Source organism: Lutjanus erythropterus, chromosome 22, assembly GCF_056507025.1.
Source record: "Lutjanus erythropterus isolate fLutEry1 chromosome 22, fLutEry1.hap2, whole genome shotgun sequence".
In the NCBI taxonomy this organism is placed as follows: domain Eukaryota; kingdom Metazoa; phylum Chordata; class Actinopteri; order Lutjaniformes; family Lutjanidae; genus Lutjanus; species Lutjanus erythropterus.
In genome coordinates this window covers 9,547,929-9,564,946 of record NC_139338.1, presented here as the reverse complement: position 1 = coordinate 9,564,946, position 17,018 = coordinate 9,547,929, and the positions used below count along the sequence as shown (strand labels likewise).

Sequence of the window (17,018 nt, the reverse complement as noted above, 5' to 3'; positions counted from 1 at the left end):
ATCCTAACACAAAGTTAAGTCTATTTTAATGCACGCCATGATCTTTGCCTAACCCTAAACAAGTAGATTTGTTGTCTAAATCATCATATTCCCTGTGGATTTGTCACTAGCACCATTGTTTTCTTTGCACATAGTTTTTCCCCATTGTTGATATTAAAAAAATGAATTTGTGCGACTTTGACTAGAAAAAAAAATCAGTTTAGGCTCCACCCACTGAGGGTTTAGAGGCATCTATTGGCAAAATTGCAGATTGCAAATACCTCGCCTCAGCCTCCAGGACTCAACATTAATGTTTTTTTTAACTTGTCTGGTTGGGCAAGTGGGTTATAAATTTACTTGCCCAATCCCAATTTTTACTTGCCTTTGTACAAATTGTTTTATTTATTTGCCATTATCAAATAACAACAATGGCTAAATTAGATTATTGTGTTTAATCTAGAGCTGCAACAGCAATAAATTGTCCAAAAAATAGTGGAAAATGTCCATCCCAGTTTTTCAAAGATCACAGTAATGTCTTTAATTGTCTTGTTTTGTCAGACCAAATATGTCACACCCAGAGTTTAATGTAATAATAAAATCTCTGTTTGAGGGGCTGAAACATGGGAATTTACTTGCCACCAGCAAGCGGGCAGTCCTTGTTGTTGAGGCAGGCCTGCCCTCCCAGGCGTGTAGGAGAACCTACAGTGACAATAAAACGCCGCTGCAAAACCCATGGAAGAAAACCTGCACCTTGCGTCCATATAAAGGGCTCAGTCTAAGATAATGAAAAGACAACAGTTCTTATTTTCAGGAGATTAAACACTAATGAAAACATATGAATGAATATTGGACTCCATTATTCTGATCCCAGTAATCTTACACACTGGACCTTTAACACAACCAGTGAGGTCATTTCTGCTTCTGAGAGATGTTTGCAAACTGAAAACTAACATGTTTTTTTTTCCTCTGCTGCCTCTTTGCTTCCGCAGCTCTCTCTCTCTCTCTCTCTCTCTCTCACTTCCTCTGTTTCCATCTCTCGGCCTCTCTCCCCTCATATCTCCAGCTGTCGCCTGGTAGAATGTAAATGAGCCTCTCAGCACAGAGCCTATGATGGTGTCAGCCCTCTCCTTAGTCTCCGGTCTCATTAGAAGCCTAGTGTAGCTGACATTTACCCAGCCACTGTGTTGACTAGCTCTTCATGCAGGCCGCATGGGTCAAAACAATACACAGTGCAACTTCAACAATCCAAATCTCTTCGGAAAGGAAGGTCGCTGGAGCCTGTGAAATGACTGGATGTCAACTGAATAAAAAACGTTAAAATGACAAAATAAAGCTTTGAATGTAAAAAAGAATCCAAATGTTCCTTTCTAAATGACCCATGTGGTCTAATTTGAAGCATTCCTGATGTTCTGCGTCCTTGCTGTATTGTACGCTCTCAGAAAAAACGGTTCTAAATAGGTACTTCCTTAAGGGCTGATGTTCTACTCAGAAACATTAACTTTTGGAGATGGGTTGCTCAAGGGATCTCTGACAGACTAAGGGTTCCAGTTAGAACCCTTTTCATCCAGAAGTAAAAGTTCCTTAAGGATTGTTGAAGAATTAAATAACTCTTTTGTCAAGGGTACTTTAATATGCCATAATATAAAAGGGGTCTCAGTTGAACCCCCTCAGTGGGTTCTAGACAAAACCCTTGGAACATAAAAGGGTTCTCAGTACAACTCCCTGGGTGGGTTCGAGATGAAAACCTGGGAATATAAATAGGTTCTCTATAGATCCTTCTGGGTGGGTTCTTATCAGCAGCCTTGGAAGGTGGAAAGGTTCTGGATAGAGTTCTGGTTGGAACCATTACACCATAGAAGGGTTCTCTGTAGAACCTCTCATAGGGGTTCTGGGTGAATCCTTTCACAGAAAGGGTTCAAAAAGGGTTCTCCTGTGGGGGCAAGCCAAAGTACCCTCTGTGGTTTTAGGTAGCACCTTTATTTCTAAGAGTGTGCGTCCTCTGTAGGTTGTCAGTATTTGTGCACAAATGTCAGTGTGACAGATTCCTGGCAGCTGGACTAATTAAGATCCTGAATTAGCAGCAAACGCTTCACATTTTTCTTTCTTTTATCTTCACAAATGCACGAAAACACCTGAAGTTTTCAAGGTTGATTTGCACAATAACCTGTGCGACTTTACGCATTAGTTTCTCCCAGTCTGCCCATCGATGATGCCAGGACACTTTCTAAGGAAATGATTCAAATATGCTTTGATTCTCGTGAACAACAGCCGCCTCCAGAGCCTCGCAGTCAGCTGGAGAAAACGGCTCTGTGAGTTTGAAATTAATAGGATGGCCACAGCTATTTCCTGACTCTTCCTCCTCCTGGGATCCCGCAGCTCTGTTTTTCTGCGGTCCTCTCATCCTGTTACTAATGCCTGACTCTGTGTAACCCTTATCTCCATGCTCACTACACGGCCTGATAGGGCTCTGTGTGTAAGCAATTAAAACGGCTTATTTGCCAGATAAGTGAGGGAGAGCGGTCAGATTGAAAGCCACAGGCAGCCAGTATTGGGTCTTTAGGTTACAGCCCCCGGGTTAAATAGCCCGGGGGTTCAGAGTGAGCCAAGCGAGGCGTGCAGCTCCTCTCATGAGTGAGCGCAGGGGCTGAAACTCTGCCAGAGGGAAACACAGAAGGCACTCTGTATGTTTTCCACACAACCAACACACTTCCAAATTAATATTTAATCATCATCATAAATAAAGATGCATGGATACATAGACAGGATAACTTCCTGTGTTCAAAAAGCTGTTCATATTCATGTTGCTGCACACAGATAGACTATAATATATTCATTTTATAGATCCATATCTAACAAACGAAACAAATTCCCTGTGAAGTACTTCATGCCTGTACATCAAAGCCTCTTCTCAGCCCTGATTTCTAACAGGCAGACAGGTGCCATATGATCTCAACATGCTGAATAAAAGACTGAAACACACAGGAAAAACTTGCTTTAATATCACAATAAAACTAATCGCTGTACAGAAGTTAACTTAGTGCTCTGGCTAACGTACTAGAAGTCTCCAGCTTTGAGTTTGAGAATCAGACAGCTAGGGAAGGGCTTGACATTTAAAGGGACAGTTCACCGCAAATTGATAAGTACATATTTTTCTACTGGCCTATTGTGCAATTTATTCATGTAAATAGTCTTGGTGTGCGTTGCAGAGTTTTAGAGATATCAAAAGAAGAGATGTCTGCCTTCTCCCAAATGTAATGGGACTAAATGGCACTTAGCTTGTGGTGCTCAAAGCATCAAAACATGTATTTGAAAATTCAAAAGTCGTGTGACAGTTACTCAAGATAATCCACACAACTTCTTAACAGTTTCATGTAAGAACTATTTTCTTTCTAGTAGAAAATAAAGTAGTTCCAGTAGGTTCTACTGCAGAAAGATGGCCGTGCTCACAACAAGGCGTGTGGATTATCATGAGTAAGTGGGTCATGATTTTTGGAAAGCATGGTCTTCATGTGTTTGCTCACTTTCATGTGTACTTTTGTAATGCCTGAACAGTCTGGGGAGGAAGGTGGGGGTCACTAACATCAACCTGATTATTCTCGGGGGCCACGACTTGAAAAGGTTTAGAACCACTGAAGTAGGATACTACAGACTACACTGGAAAGTAAACAATCATTATAATATTTTTTTTAACTTCTGACTTATATTTTCTGCCATGCTTGAGATTTTTTCCTTAGGTCCCAGTAGAAACCTAGAGTAATTTCAGACACAACCACTGTCTTCTTGTTGATGAACAAGCCTGCCGGCATCCTATATTTTTCTTATTGTAAAAATATTCTATGAAAAGACAAAAACCAAACACCAGTGTCCCACTATCAAACAAGTATTGTCTGTGTAGCCAATATGGTTTATTTCTCCTTGAACAGACCACCAGAGAGCTTCATTGTTGTCCAAAAACTATTAAAAACACCCCAATGAGTCACACTGGTGCATTGGATGAGATGTTCCTTCATTATAATGAACATGTGCACTGTAGTTTATTTTAACTAAATCCCCCACATACCATCCTGCTGTGTGTATTAATCATCTGTTTAACTAGTCTGCAACTAATCCACTTTTTACACTTTTTGCACTGAATAATGCTTGCTAAAAACTACAGCGGCCAGCTGTTTTAGGAAATTCCTTTTGAAAGATCTATGTTGTGTGACGATTAGCTTGCGGCTGAGTGCCACGGGCAGGGAAGAGAAGCTGGACTAATAGTTCAAAAAATGCCCATTTGTCCCATTAGACCAAAAGCCCATTTGTCCGACAGCCCATTATTCCCAAGAACAAATGCCCATTGCTCCAAAAATGCACACTCTTCCTGCAATGGTTAGTTCAGTGATTGCCATTCTTGTCCATGGTGCTGAATCAGAAAGGATTTTGGCCTTAATCTCTCTGCCTTTATACTAAACAACAGTTCAAGCACTTTTATGAATTGAATGTCATTGCAGTATGTAGCATATGTGATGAAGCTGACATTCGTTAACACTGATGTAAGGTAAGTTTATTTACATGTGTTATGTGGCCTGAGTCATCAGTGTTTATCACAAGCAAAAATATAGCTTAGCTTGCTAGCTGTAGAATTACATACTACTGTGTGTTTTGTTTTGAATGCTGTTTTGAAGATGAACTCTGAGATCAAGACAAGACCGCGGAAAAATTTGTACTATCTAACTATCTAATTGTTAGCATTATTGTCAGCTGGCTAGCAGCAGTTTACTTAAGCAAACTAAAGGCTCATTTATTTTCAACATTAAATACACATAGATACAGACGTAGCTTTCTGTCTGCGTTCATTTTGTCCACATTTCTACATCTTTTCTGAAAGCTTACAGATACGGACGAAACAGCTTGCGGTCGCACAGACCACCACCATCTAAAACACTGCCTCTGCTTTTGTCTCTTTATTAAAAGGTACATCATTAAAACCTCCTCCAGCATCACCCTCTATTGCATAACATCCACATCAATGTAATGGACACATGGAAGTATGTGGGCAGTAATGTTATAACAGACATGTCAATTTCTGTATGGGGCATAAATGAGCCTTAGAGGAGCAATATTTAGCAATTGCATGTGCAAAAAGGAGTACTACAGTCCAAATAGTGAGTTGGAACCATATTAAATAGGTTGAAAACCTATTGAATAAACTATGTATGGTTGAAGAGAGTTGTTTCCCCCCACCGTCTCCTCCCCTGACTCCAAAAGCTCTGCAGGCTGCAGGAACACTGCAGGAGCACCACAAGACACGCAAAACCCTTGTAAATGAACACTAACAAGCAACAACAACTCTTCCTCTGCAAGTTGATCACCTGTCATTTGTCTGTAAATGTAAAGTTAAGCCCCTTCTCATGAAAAAAAATCCCACTGCTCTAAAAATACACGCTGGAGTTTGAATTTAGTGGCTGCCTGCCAAACTCCATTATCACGTCGCTCAGTTTAACCATTATAAACATCTACACCTTCTAAAAGATTATTAATGATTTCTTACAACTCATAAACAGACACTTACTCATTCGCTATTAATTTGAACTCTAATTAACATGAAACAGGCAAACTAAAATAGTTATTCCAGCACTGAATGGAAATATCAAAGGGGCAGCTGCAGTGTTGTTGTCAGAGAAGCGAGTGTTTCAACTTAACGTTTCCTTAATCTCTGATGACAAATCGTGGTCATCTTATGATTAATTACAATAAATATATTATAGATTTCTCCTTTTAGATGGCACATCTCAAGTGTCTTGACAGTAACCACCGAAGCCAATTTCCACTGTGTTCTACTGTAATCTACTCTTTTCCATTCTTTTCTACTTGATTGTCTGCTTATTTCCTGTCTGTGCAATATAGCCGACAGATCATCACCTTTTTGTCTATACAGTAGCTGACGAAATCCTCAATAAGCTAAAGAATGAAGACCAGAGTAGAGTAAAAAAAAGATCATAATAAAAGAGCATTGTGTAGAGACAGTCAGGGAAATACAGGAAATCTCCAAGTGAAGTTGAGGTTTTCAAGGCAACAGATGTACTGAATGAATGTTGGCTGAAGCTGCATTTTGAAAGAAATCCAGCACATCAGTTAGTTTTATTTTTCTAACATCATTTCAAATCTACAAATAGTATCCAATACCTATTTTTTTCCTGAGCTCAGTCAGATATCTAGTGGACCACCATTACAGCTTCAGATGTGGTTGCTGGGAGATTTTCTCGCAAAGCATGACACGAAAACATGTATAGATTGGAAAAAGAGTGGGGGAAAGCAGCGGTAACAGAGTCTGCCTTCTGAAGACATGATGGCAGAGTAACGGAGACGACTTCGACCTTGGCTGTGACCTGAACAAACTGTAATGAGTTCTGAACTTCTGCCTCAGCTCAGTATTGTTGTGGTTTTCAGAGTGCTGAGAGCTGGTAAACAGGATATTGAGTCCCAGATGGGTTTGGCTCACATCATGAAAGTACTGTAGGCCCACAGCTCTGCACAAACCATCAGCCATCGAAATGAAATGGAGGCAAGGAAGAGGATGGGTGGGAGAGAGGAGAGAACGGAGAAGGGGTGGAAAGAGAGATGTTTCTCCTGTCCAAAATGTGCGTTGGTGTGTTTGTTTGGAGGCTTTTCGGAGGCTGGAGTTATCCTGCGTGACGGGCACATGTTTATAAGCCACTGGGCCACACACAGAGCAACACTAAGACGCTGCTGAAGAGATAAAACGGCCACGCGGGGGGAAAACCTGGACACAGACCAGCGGATCTCCATTTTCTCTCACTGTCTTTTTTCCAGTTTCTCTCAGTCTTCTTTTCCTTCTGCTTCTTTTTCTTCCTCTGCATGAAATAGGATCACAGTTATCTGGAGTAAGAATGGTGGACGAGGGGGAGGACAGTGTCAACACGAACTGCAAAGACCTGGGCTGTCCCAGCAGAGGAGGATGGCAGTAGATGACAAGTAATACAATCCAAATCATGAGCACAGAAAGCAAAAGTGTGTTTAAAAAATGTCTTAATTTGTGGAGGCAGGACAGCCCCACACAGGTGATCACAGCCGTAAAACTCATTATTTAACGCCAGTTTGAATAATTTAAAGTAATTTAACTTCTTTTGTCATAATTTTATATACAACCCAAAGCCCAAAGGACCTTTATTTTATTAACCGGTTTCATTGCTGTTATCTGGGAATGCCAATAGCCATAGCTTTACAACTGGATTCAGTTGATGAATTAGGTACATATTAGACTGTTCAGCAGCCTACGTTTTGTGTCCAGTGCCAACATGTAGTGCCAGTGTAGGGAGTGGTGTGCCCTTTATGTTGTGAGGTGAAAAGTCAGGCTGTGGGTGGTGGATGGGTGTGTAACTTCCATCGCAATTTCCAATCATGTCTTTTTCCTTTAGATAAATGGTGACACTTTATTTCAAATACTGTAATCGGTCCCTCCAGGATTTCACAGCCTTTTGTTGGGATTGTTGCTGCCTGAAATGCCTGATTTCACATTACACTTCAGCAGTATCTGTTTTTTCATACCTTCATACCTTCCTGACATTTTACCAGAGTATATGGTATTATGTGGTGTTTGTGCAAAACTTGGGTAAAACAGCTCAATTTGACTCTTTTGTACTTTAGTACTCCCTCAAAATAGCCTGAGCTGATCGTGATAGCGACGCTATTCCCATGGCTGTGAAACAACACACACACACACACACACACACACACCACACACACACACAGGAGCTCTGCTTCAGTCTTCAGAGGCTACAGTTTTTATCCACTGACAAACTCAAACTAAAACCTAAAACAGTTTACCTTTGATAGTGGGACTAAATCCAAAATACTCCCAAACAAGGCCGAGCCATTTTCTTCTTTTTAACCAGTTAGTCCTGTAACTTTATCTCCCAGACGGCATGTTTCTCAGCTCAGCTGCACTGCAGCACAGAGACTGACACCTGGTGGTGTGTGCTGTGCACTACAATACAGTTAATGCAGTGTCTCCCTCTGGTCTGTATTTATAACAGTATTGAAAATCATGCCAGCAGGATTTCTTAACACCCTGGTATAACATAATACCTTTATGCTGCACAAGCCTATTTCACAGCATATTTTCTCAAAGATTGTGATGCATGTTGAAATGGCTTTAGGCATTTTTTTTGCAATGAAATTGTAGGGCCAAGCAAAGGTTGCAAAAAATGCCAGTCATCCTCAAACCTGAGTATGGCACACCAGCAAGAGCTAATGTGACTAAATGCAATGAAAACTTTGAAAGTAAAGCTAGCAAGCAAGCTCTGACCACCGACTGCTGGACAGCTCTCATAAACACAAGCTACATCACAACTACCTGTCACTTCATCAGTGCTGACAATGGTGTCCTCTCCATCCATCAGACAACCTCGCAGAGAAACTACAACGTACATCCATAGTGGTAAATGCGTAATATGAGGTAAAGTGATTACAAATGAACCTTAAATTATCCAATACAGTATTCAACATGAGCGATCAGATCTTCAGTTATCTGAAAGTGAAAGTGAACACAATCAAACCATCTCTGTGGACTGTAATGTCTCATTGCGCATTTTCTAGTCTGCAAATGCGTCAAACAGCAAATAAGAGCATTTGTTACATTAGTTTTAAAAAAATGAACTAAAAACATATGTGTTGCCAGGTTTGTGTCTGTACATGGCCATACTTATTTACAGCCACTGCAAAAAAAAAACAAAAAACATAAAAATCACTGCAATGTGATTATTTTTTTAGGACTGGACAGACCTTGACTCTCGCAGTGTGTGAGGGGATTCAGAGTTTCCAGTGGTGTGGTTAGAGGGTATTAAAGCGAGAGAAAGTAAAAATCAATGGTGGTCGTTACAGTCACATTTATCACACAATTGACTCAACAAAAGTCCAGAGCAGCCAAAATGAAGGATGGTGAAAGGACCAGTCAAAATAAAGCCCTGCCAAAAGCTGTCAGCAGGCGAGTGGGACAAAAAAAAAAATGCAATCAGGAGAAGAAGACGGAGGTCAGAGTGAAAAATGTATAGGAACCTTTAGCTATTGTTTTATCATTTCCTCAGAGCTCCTGTTTATTCAGCGGCTGGTGAATTTGTTTTAGTTGAAATGAAACGGAGGGAGAGCGGAGCGAGCCGCAGATCAAATAGAATGTGAAAGAGAGCGGCGGGGGGAAAAAAAAGCCCTCGCTTCCTCCTTACATCAAACACCCGCGCGGTGGAGGTGGCGGTGCCAATCGGCTGCCGATATTTTACACACATTTCATTGGTTTTCGGGAGAAGAGAGCACAAAGTCACCTATCAAGGCGGTACAGCCAAGCACCTGACCTCTCCTTGAGTCTTTCATTTGGAGCGGCGAGGAATAAATCCCTGGGCAGTTTACTGGAGCTCACAGGTTTCATCTCACACGTTCAAAAGCTTTTCAGACATCGCTGCAAAAAAAAAAAAAACGTCCAGTCTCGTCTTCAAGACAATTTTCTTAGAACAAAGAGGGAAAGCTGCCAGCGGTGGTGTCATTATTTCTTTGTTTCCAAGACAAGATGATGTGCTGTTGAAGGCAGATTTCTGCATCAGTATTAAGATAATGAGTGATCTAAATTTAGATAGAAAACAAAACCTGACTGACCCCGCTGTATTTAAAGAAATAGTTCAGAGTTTTGGGAAATACACTTACTGGCTTTCTTGTCAAGAGTTAGAAGGTCAATACTAATCTCATGGTTGTTTCAACGCAGAGGGAGCAAAAAGCTCTGTAAATTTATTCATCTCCTCTTGCTGTTTGTGTTTCCTGACATCAGTCTCAAACAACACATCTATACACCTACACACCAGATCAGGTCGATCGTCGATTACTCCCAACATGACATATATTACAGGTGGAGAGTACTGGCAGCGACCAGATTACAGGACCGTTTGACAGTTTGATTAGGTATAGGCAATTAAACTTCTTGGATAGGTTTAGGAAAAGATTGTGGTTTGAGTTTAAATAACTATGTTTTGTAGGTCATGTGACAGAAGTGATGTCATTGCCGCAGCGGAAATAATACGATGGATGTCACGTCCATAACAAAATTTTAAGTTACTCAAAACTTTGATTATTGTATGTTTACTTTTTGTTTCACACAGGGGTCAAACCTCGGTCTCCTGGGTGAAACCCCTGTGCTTGTTTGATCCATCCATCTACACCACCTGTGGATTTTCTCACTCCTTAAGCTTCTCCTCTAGTGTTTACTACGTCCACTAGGGGGCACAGCCGAAAAATTGACAGACATATCAGTCGAAATAAAGTGTTTGCACTTATGACCAACACACATTTTTCTGGTGAGGAAGGCTTGGTCTCGTAGCAGCAGACAGCTGTCAAACAAACACAAACTGAACATAGATCAGTTAATAAGTCTTTTCTCAGTTTTGTCCATTTTGTAGAGATATGACTGACTATGAGATAGCCAGAGCTAGCTAGGCTCTAGGATTTGTGGACATCTGGGGCTCAGCCTGAACTTCTGTTGGGGAGTAGTGGCACGACTGCTCACTGTTTTTACTGTCATTAAATCCTGAAAACAACACCAGACTGCTGCAGTGTAACCATACAGACCTCTACGCATCAGACTGGTTTGTTATTCTGCGGTTTTATGAGATGTCTGGTTTCTAAGCTTTATCATAATCTCTCCAACTTTATTCTTTTCTTTAAAGCACTATGTTGCCATGTATGAGGTCAGATACAGTACATTACAATAATCTATGTTGTCAGATTTATATTTACATTCACCCAGACCTTTTGAAAGTTGCAATGCTGCACAAACATGAACAAAAATAGAAGGCGCACATGGAGATGCACAGTCTGTGTGACCCTCAATATGCTCCCAGACTGATGCATATATGGACAGCTGCAGACACTACTGACGTGTGACCTACCATTTGACATTTATTATTCAAATTTCAGCTGAGGGTGCAAAATATTAAACTGAGGGTGCAGTGCAAGCTTTTGCACCCTCCTAGAACCAGGTCTGTAACCTGTCTTTGTCTTTTGTCTTTGGGGTTTCCAGCTAGGAGCAAAAAAAAGACAAAAAAACAGGTTGTTAAGCCACATAATTAGATTTTGGATACAAATGGGAGCTAGTAAAGGCACAGCCTCCTAGATGAGCAGCATTTTGAGATAAGTCAACCCAAGTCATTTATTTGAAATACTGAGTCATTATTTTGAAAAAGTTCTTCAGATGGGCAGAAATGGGCTTCTGTATCTTTGGTCTGTGGAAGGAAACACCCACTGAAAACCTATGAGGGAGCACCACCACGCCACCTTCAATTTAGGTATTCTGCACATTTTGGATAAAACAAAAAATTCTAATCTGTCGAATTAATCAGAAATATTGTCCAGTGTTGGTGAAAGATTAAGGAGGAGTCAAGAGATGTTAGCTTAGCTTAGCATAAAGAGGTAAAAAAAAAAAATGCACCTATAAAGCTCACTAACAGGACCTTTTTCACAGCAGACATCTTGACTTATCATAGTAGGAAAAGCACGGGTGTTACTCATTCAACATTTACAATTGATCTGTCCCATTCAAGTGCCAGGACCCTGAAACTGAAGCAGCCAAATGGGATGCAGCCATTGTTAATTTTATTAATTACACCTGTGCTTTTCCTACTGTGACATGTCAAGATGTCTTCCATGAAAAATTTCTAATAACAACTTATATCTCATTTGGTCAATCTGCACGCAAATAAAAATGTAAATATGAAACGTGGTTTGATATGGAGTTAAGTGTTTAATTTCACAGTAATAAGGCTTTTCTGTGATTTTTATTTTATTTATTTATTTATTTATTCAATTAATTTTTAATTGTTAAAATGTTAAACAGTTCCTTTGTGGCAGATTGGTGGCCTATAGAAACGCTGATGTGAGAATTCTGGATTGCTGAAAATGTGCTTATTTTTCAGCGTAACATTTTGGTATGTGTTTTTGCTTTTTAATATTGAGCTTACATTGTTGTATGCATTATTGTTCCTTCATTCGCTCCTGTCACTGCGCTTTTCAGTTCTGTTCCGATTTGAAGTGTCCCAGACTGTTCAAAGCACTTCCATGTAAATGTAGGCTCAAAATCTGCTATCAGTATGAAAAATTAAAAACGAAGTTTCATAAATAAAACCTGGGCACCCACAAAGACAGACTGATTCAAAGACCCCCCACTGCTGCTGTGTTGCATGTCACAGCTGTTCAGCACTATGTCGGCCTGGTTGGCGAGGGGCAGCGGACCATGAAGCCTCGGTGTCATCGCTTTGGATCGATGGTGAGGTGGCGCGAGGACGAGGTCACGTGACCCACGGAAAAAGGTGACATTGGCTGATCCGCCGGCGCTGGCCAGACAGTCGGCACCAGGTCGCCCAGCTGGAGGGGGACCGGCGTGACCTGAGCCAGGCGGCCCAGAGCTTTAAACTCGATCATTCACGGCGCAGGAGCTGCTGCTGACGCTTCCAGCTAATTGGGGACTGCCAGGGCTGCCACTGCTTCTGTGAGGGAGGCAGCTACTGGCTGCTAAAAAGTAGCCAGATGACGTCATCATGTGATTTGCTGCATCCCTCTGTTCTGTGCTGAGAGACTGAAGTGATGGAAGAAGTGTCCCCAGCCTTTGTTCAATAAAGCAGCACTTCATTCATGGAAAATTACTCTACTACAAGTCCTACAGTCAAAATCTTACTTACTAGGTAGAAATTTGTAACATTTTTTATGAGACGCATGTCTATAATCCATTCTACTGCTTTACAAATATAGTTATAATGCATTATACTGTGCTTATGAATGCTATTACAATCTACAATTTATAATTGTAATTCTAAGCATTCATAAATATTTATCATTATGGGTATTCCCTGACTTTTTTGGTAAAAATCATAGTGTATTATAATTGCAATATATTATAACTATTTTATAATATTTTTATGATGCATTATAAACTATGTATAATGTGTTACATGGTGCTTATAGCAATTTATAGTTAGAAGCATTCCTAAATATTCATGATGATTTATAACAATAACTATAATATATTATAAAACATTTTATAATGACTTACAAGGTCAAGTGTCATAACACTTAATAATTGCTGGTTAATGACATTTGTGATTGAAAACATTTCGCAAGAATCAATGTTTAAGAATTCTCATAGTAATTATGACATTTTATAATGCATTATAATCACCGTTATAATATTATAAAAGTATGTTTGTAATGCAGACTGTGTAAGTATTGACAGCCAAATGTACTTTAAGTATCAAAAATAAAACTTGTACAGAAAAACTGCCTCAGTGGCTGTTTTATGTCTAGTTTGAATGGCACCTTCACAAAGTCACAAGACAAGTCTAAGAGGTCGTGAGATGATTAATTAAAAGAAGAAAACACAAAGTTCTGATACACAAATTTATGTATATTTTTTAAACTTTTAATTGAATCTTGTTTTTTGTTAAATATTGAAGAGTTTTACCTCTTGGGGCCTTGAACAATTGTGTTAATGTCTCTGCCAACAACTCGTGTCATCTGCTCCCCTGTATACTTTGTGTTGTGTCGTTTATTTCCATCTATGGTCTGTTGCTGTCGTCCTCCATCCACTGTATCATCCCTGTATTGTGCACCAGTCTTGTAAACTGTCAGCATGTCCAATTCCCTTTTGTTCCTGTTGTATTTAGCAAATTAAAAGCATTAATTCTTTCTGCAGCAGCAGGTGGAGGAGGAAGAGTCTGGATGAGGCTGCTGGTACATCCTGCTGCTGTGTCACTGTGTTTCATCATCAGAGGACTCACACGATTTGCTTCAGGTGAGCTGACATTAGTCTCAGTGCAGGAGGCCAAATCGATACGTCGCTATTAAAATGACTTGACTTCCTGACAGCAGTTTGGTAGTTATACTGGTTCTGCCACGCCTACCAATAAGAGCAAACCATGAGCTCTGTCACACAGCTGAAATAGAGACTTGTGTTCCTGACTCCATTGCAGACTCTGTAAAACATGCTGATCTCTGTAAACTTGGCTTATGTACTCAAGACTCCATGGACATGAGTACCGATTTAGTGAAATAAATTCAGCTGAATTTATCGTAAGGCTCTATGACAGGGACCAGCAACTAGAAAACTGCACTTATCAAAGCCAAAGAATGAATTTAACTAAAAACGACTATTTTTACACTGGAGTTTGGTTTGTGAGGTTAAGTTTCACAGAACACTCATGGAAAAGTTTGAGGCATCACTGCCCTGTAAGAAAGTGCACTCTTAAAAAAAATCATACAGGAATTCAGTGGAATCAACTAATCTTTTCTCATTAACTTCACATAAATATACAAGTGTTATGTTAAGTTTTTGTTGTTTATTTTCACTATTTTAACACTTCAGAGCTTACACATCTTTTGACTAGAAGTGATGAGTTAAATAAATGTACTGTACAGAGTTCAATCAACTTATTAAATGAAGTTTCCAAGGAAACATGATCAGCAGATTAGCAGACTAGGCTTTCTTCACAGTAAGTGAAACACTGTGAAAAGTTAGGAATTTTAGTATAATTCAGTCCCCACTTATAATTAAAAATGAATAAATTCACTGTGAGCAGTTTCACATATTGTTTTTGTGCCAGGACTGGAACAAAGCAGCTCCAACAGGAGCCACTGCAGCTCCAAGTCCTTTGTGTGAAATGAAGAACCGACTTTTCAAACTGTGAGGATGTAAAAGAAAATCAAAATCGTTTTTAACATTTGTCATGTGAGTGAGTGTTGTCAACTTGATATCTTCAGCTTATTGAGCATGTTTTCTCAAGTACAACTGATTACAAAATTACCTCAACTTTCAGATTCAGTCAAATTAAAGTTTTACTGCAGCCGAGATACAAACTTTTTAAAGTTAAAACAAATATTTTAATACTTTGTACAGAAATTACTACAATTAAATGGCAGCGATGCACACTGTGTGTTAATGCAGGGAAGTGAAATCAACTCAGTTTTTCTATTTCAAGAAATATATTTTAGGAAGCAGTTACAGATAAATGAGTATTTTTCATTATTGCTTTCCCCAAAAGAATGGAGGAGTGACTGACAGTTAAGGCCTAATGCTCGTTTCTGCGGTAATTATTTATTCCAGTCCTGATTGGATATTGACGTGGTGCTGATTGTCTCCAAATCAAACACTTGCTGTGGCTGAGTGGATTTCTGTCTGCACTCACAGCGAGGAAACTCTTAACAGCCCCCGAGTAAGTGTGACGGAGGAGTTGTTGGTTCAACTTCATATCTTAAGCTTATTGGGCACGTTTTCTCAAGTACAACTGAATTAATGCCAAGTTTATTTGACTAGAAAGGTTTATTTGTTTGGAATCCTAGTGAAATTACCTCAACTTGTCTTTTTAAAATGAGTTAACTTAAAAATTCAAGGTAGCCCAGACACAAAATTTTTAAAATTGTCTCTAAATCAAACGCTGGCCATGACAGAGTGTGTTTCTCTGCAGTCACCGCCGTGTCAGTGTGGCTGAAGAGTTGCTGGTTCAACTTATTATCATAAGCTTGTTTTTTCAAGTGCAATGAATGAATATCCAGTTTTTAGGAACTAGAAATCATTTTTTAAATCATTACAAAGTTACCTTGGCTTGTCTTTTCAAATCCAGTCTGTTTAAAATTTTAAGGTGGTACTGACGCTGAATTTTTTGAGTCAAAACAAACAGAAGTGACTGTGATTAACAGTTGTCATGCAGACTTTTTGATGTCTTTTGATGGAAGAAGGTGAAATTAATTAATAATTAGTTAAAGCTAAATGAATGTTTTTCATTAGCGCCTTCCCCTAAAGAACGGGGAGTGACTGACAGTTAAATCAGGTCTAACACTTGTTTTTGCTGTAATTGTTTCGGTCCTTATTGGATATTGATGTGGTGTGGTATTGATTGTCTGCAAATCAAAAACTTGAGTGATGTTCTCTGCGCAGTCACTACAGGGAAACTCTTAACAGACATGTTTTCTCGAGTACAGCTGAAATTATATAAAAAACATTTTTGACAACTTTATTTCTTTAAAACGTTACAAAATTACCTCAACTTGTCTTTTCAGATTCATTGAACTTAAAATTTTAAGGCAGCCCAGACGCTTAACTTCTTTAAGTTAAAACAAATAGTTTTTGTTTGTTTATTTGTTTGTTTTACAGTGTACAGAATTGACTTCATTTAAACAGTTGCAGTGCGGACTGCTGTGTTAATGGAGGAAAGTAAAGGTGGCTTATTTTTTCTTTGTTAAGAAATATATTTTAGAAATCAGTTACAGATAAATGAATATTTTGCTTTGCTAAAAGGAATGGGGAGTGACAGACAGTTAAGGCCTAACGCTGGTTTTTGCAGGAATTATTTGTTTCATCCTGATTGGATATTGATCGTCTCCAAATCAAAGGCTTGCAGCGGCTCAGAGGTGTTTCTGCGCCTCACTGTGCGCACTCACCGGCTGGGAAAACTCTTAACAGCCCCCGAGAGAGGGCAGAAAAATGAGCATGATCGTGTCTCTTACCTGTAATTGTCCCACTCCCTTCCCGCACCTTAACGCCCTCTCAAAACCATCGGCGGGGCTGCTGCTGCTGCTACAATCCAGTGGTGTGTCTGTGATGTGGAGACATTTGCGTCCTGGGTAAAAACGGGAGTAGTGGCTTTTTTTTCTTTCTTTTTTTTTTTTTTTACCCCCCTGATCAAATCAAACAGCCTTAACAGAATCAGACACGATTCTTCTTCTGAGGCGGCAGCGTGAGCACCTCATCCGCCGCACAGCCGAGATCCTCCTGCATCCAAACCTCCCTTGGCTCTTTATTCCGAGAGAGTCCAGAAAAACCAGGCGGGTAAATGAGCTTTAATCGCGTCCTGCTGGTGGGCGACAGTCACCCAGAGGATCAGACCGCGCACTCACAGCGAACAGATGAATTTCTCAAAGTGGGATCGATCCTGATCAATCACTTGAGCCTCCAGTCTTCGCTCCGCCGCGTCTCTCCCCAGTCTGACAGCTCCGCTCTGCGCGCACTAACTTTT

At 39.9% G+C, this 17,018-nt stretch overlaps 1 protein-coding gene across 1 annotated transcript in view; it reads right to left on the bottom strand.

The window, feature by feature from the left end:
- LOC146306629 (chemokine-like protein TAFA-2) overlaps nt 1–17,018 on the bottom strand; it is a 92,368-nt gene extending 75,350 nt beyond the window's left edge. Inside the window, exon 1 of the mRNA XM_084710894.1 lies at nt 16,510–17,018. The gene's annotated coding sequence lies outside the window, so the exon portion shown is untranslated. The remainder of the gene's footprint in view (nt 1–16,509) is intronic.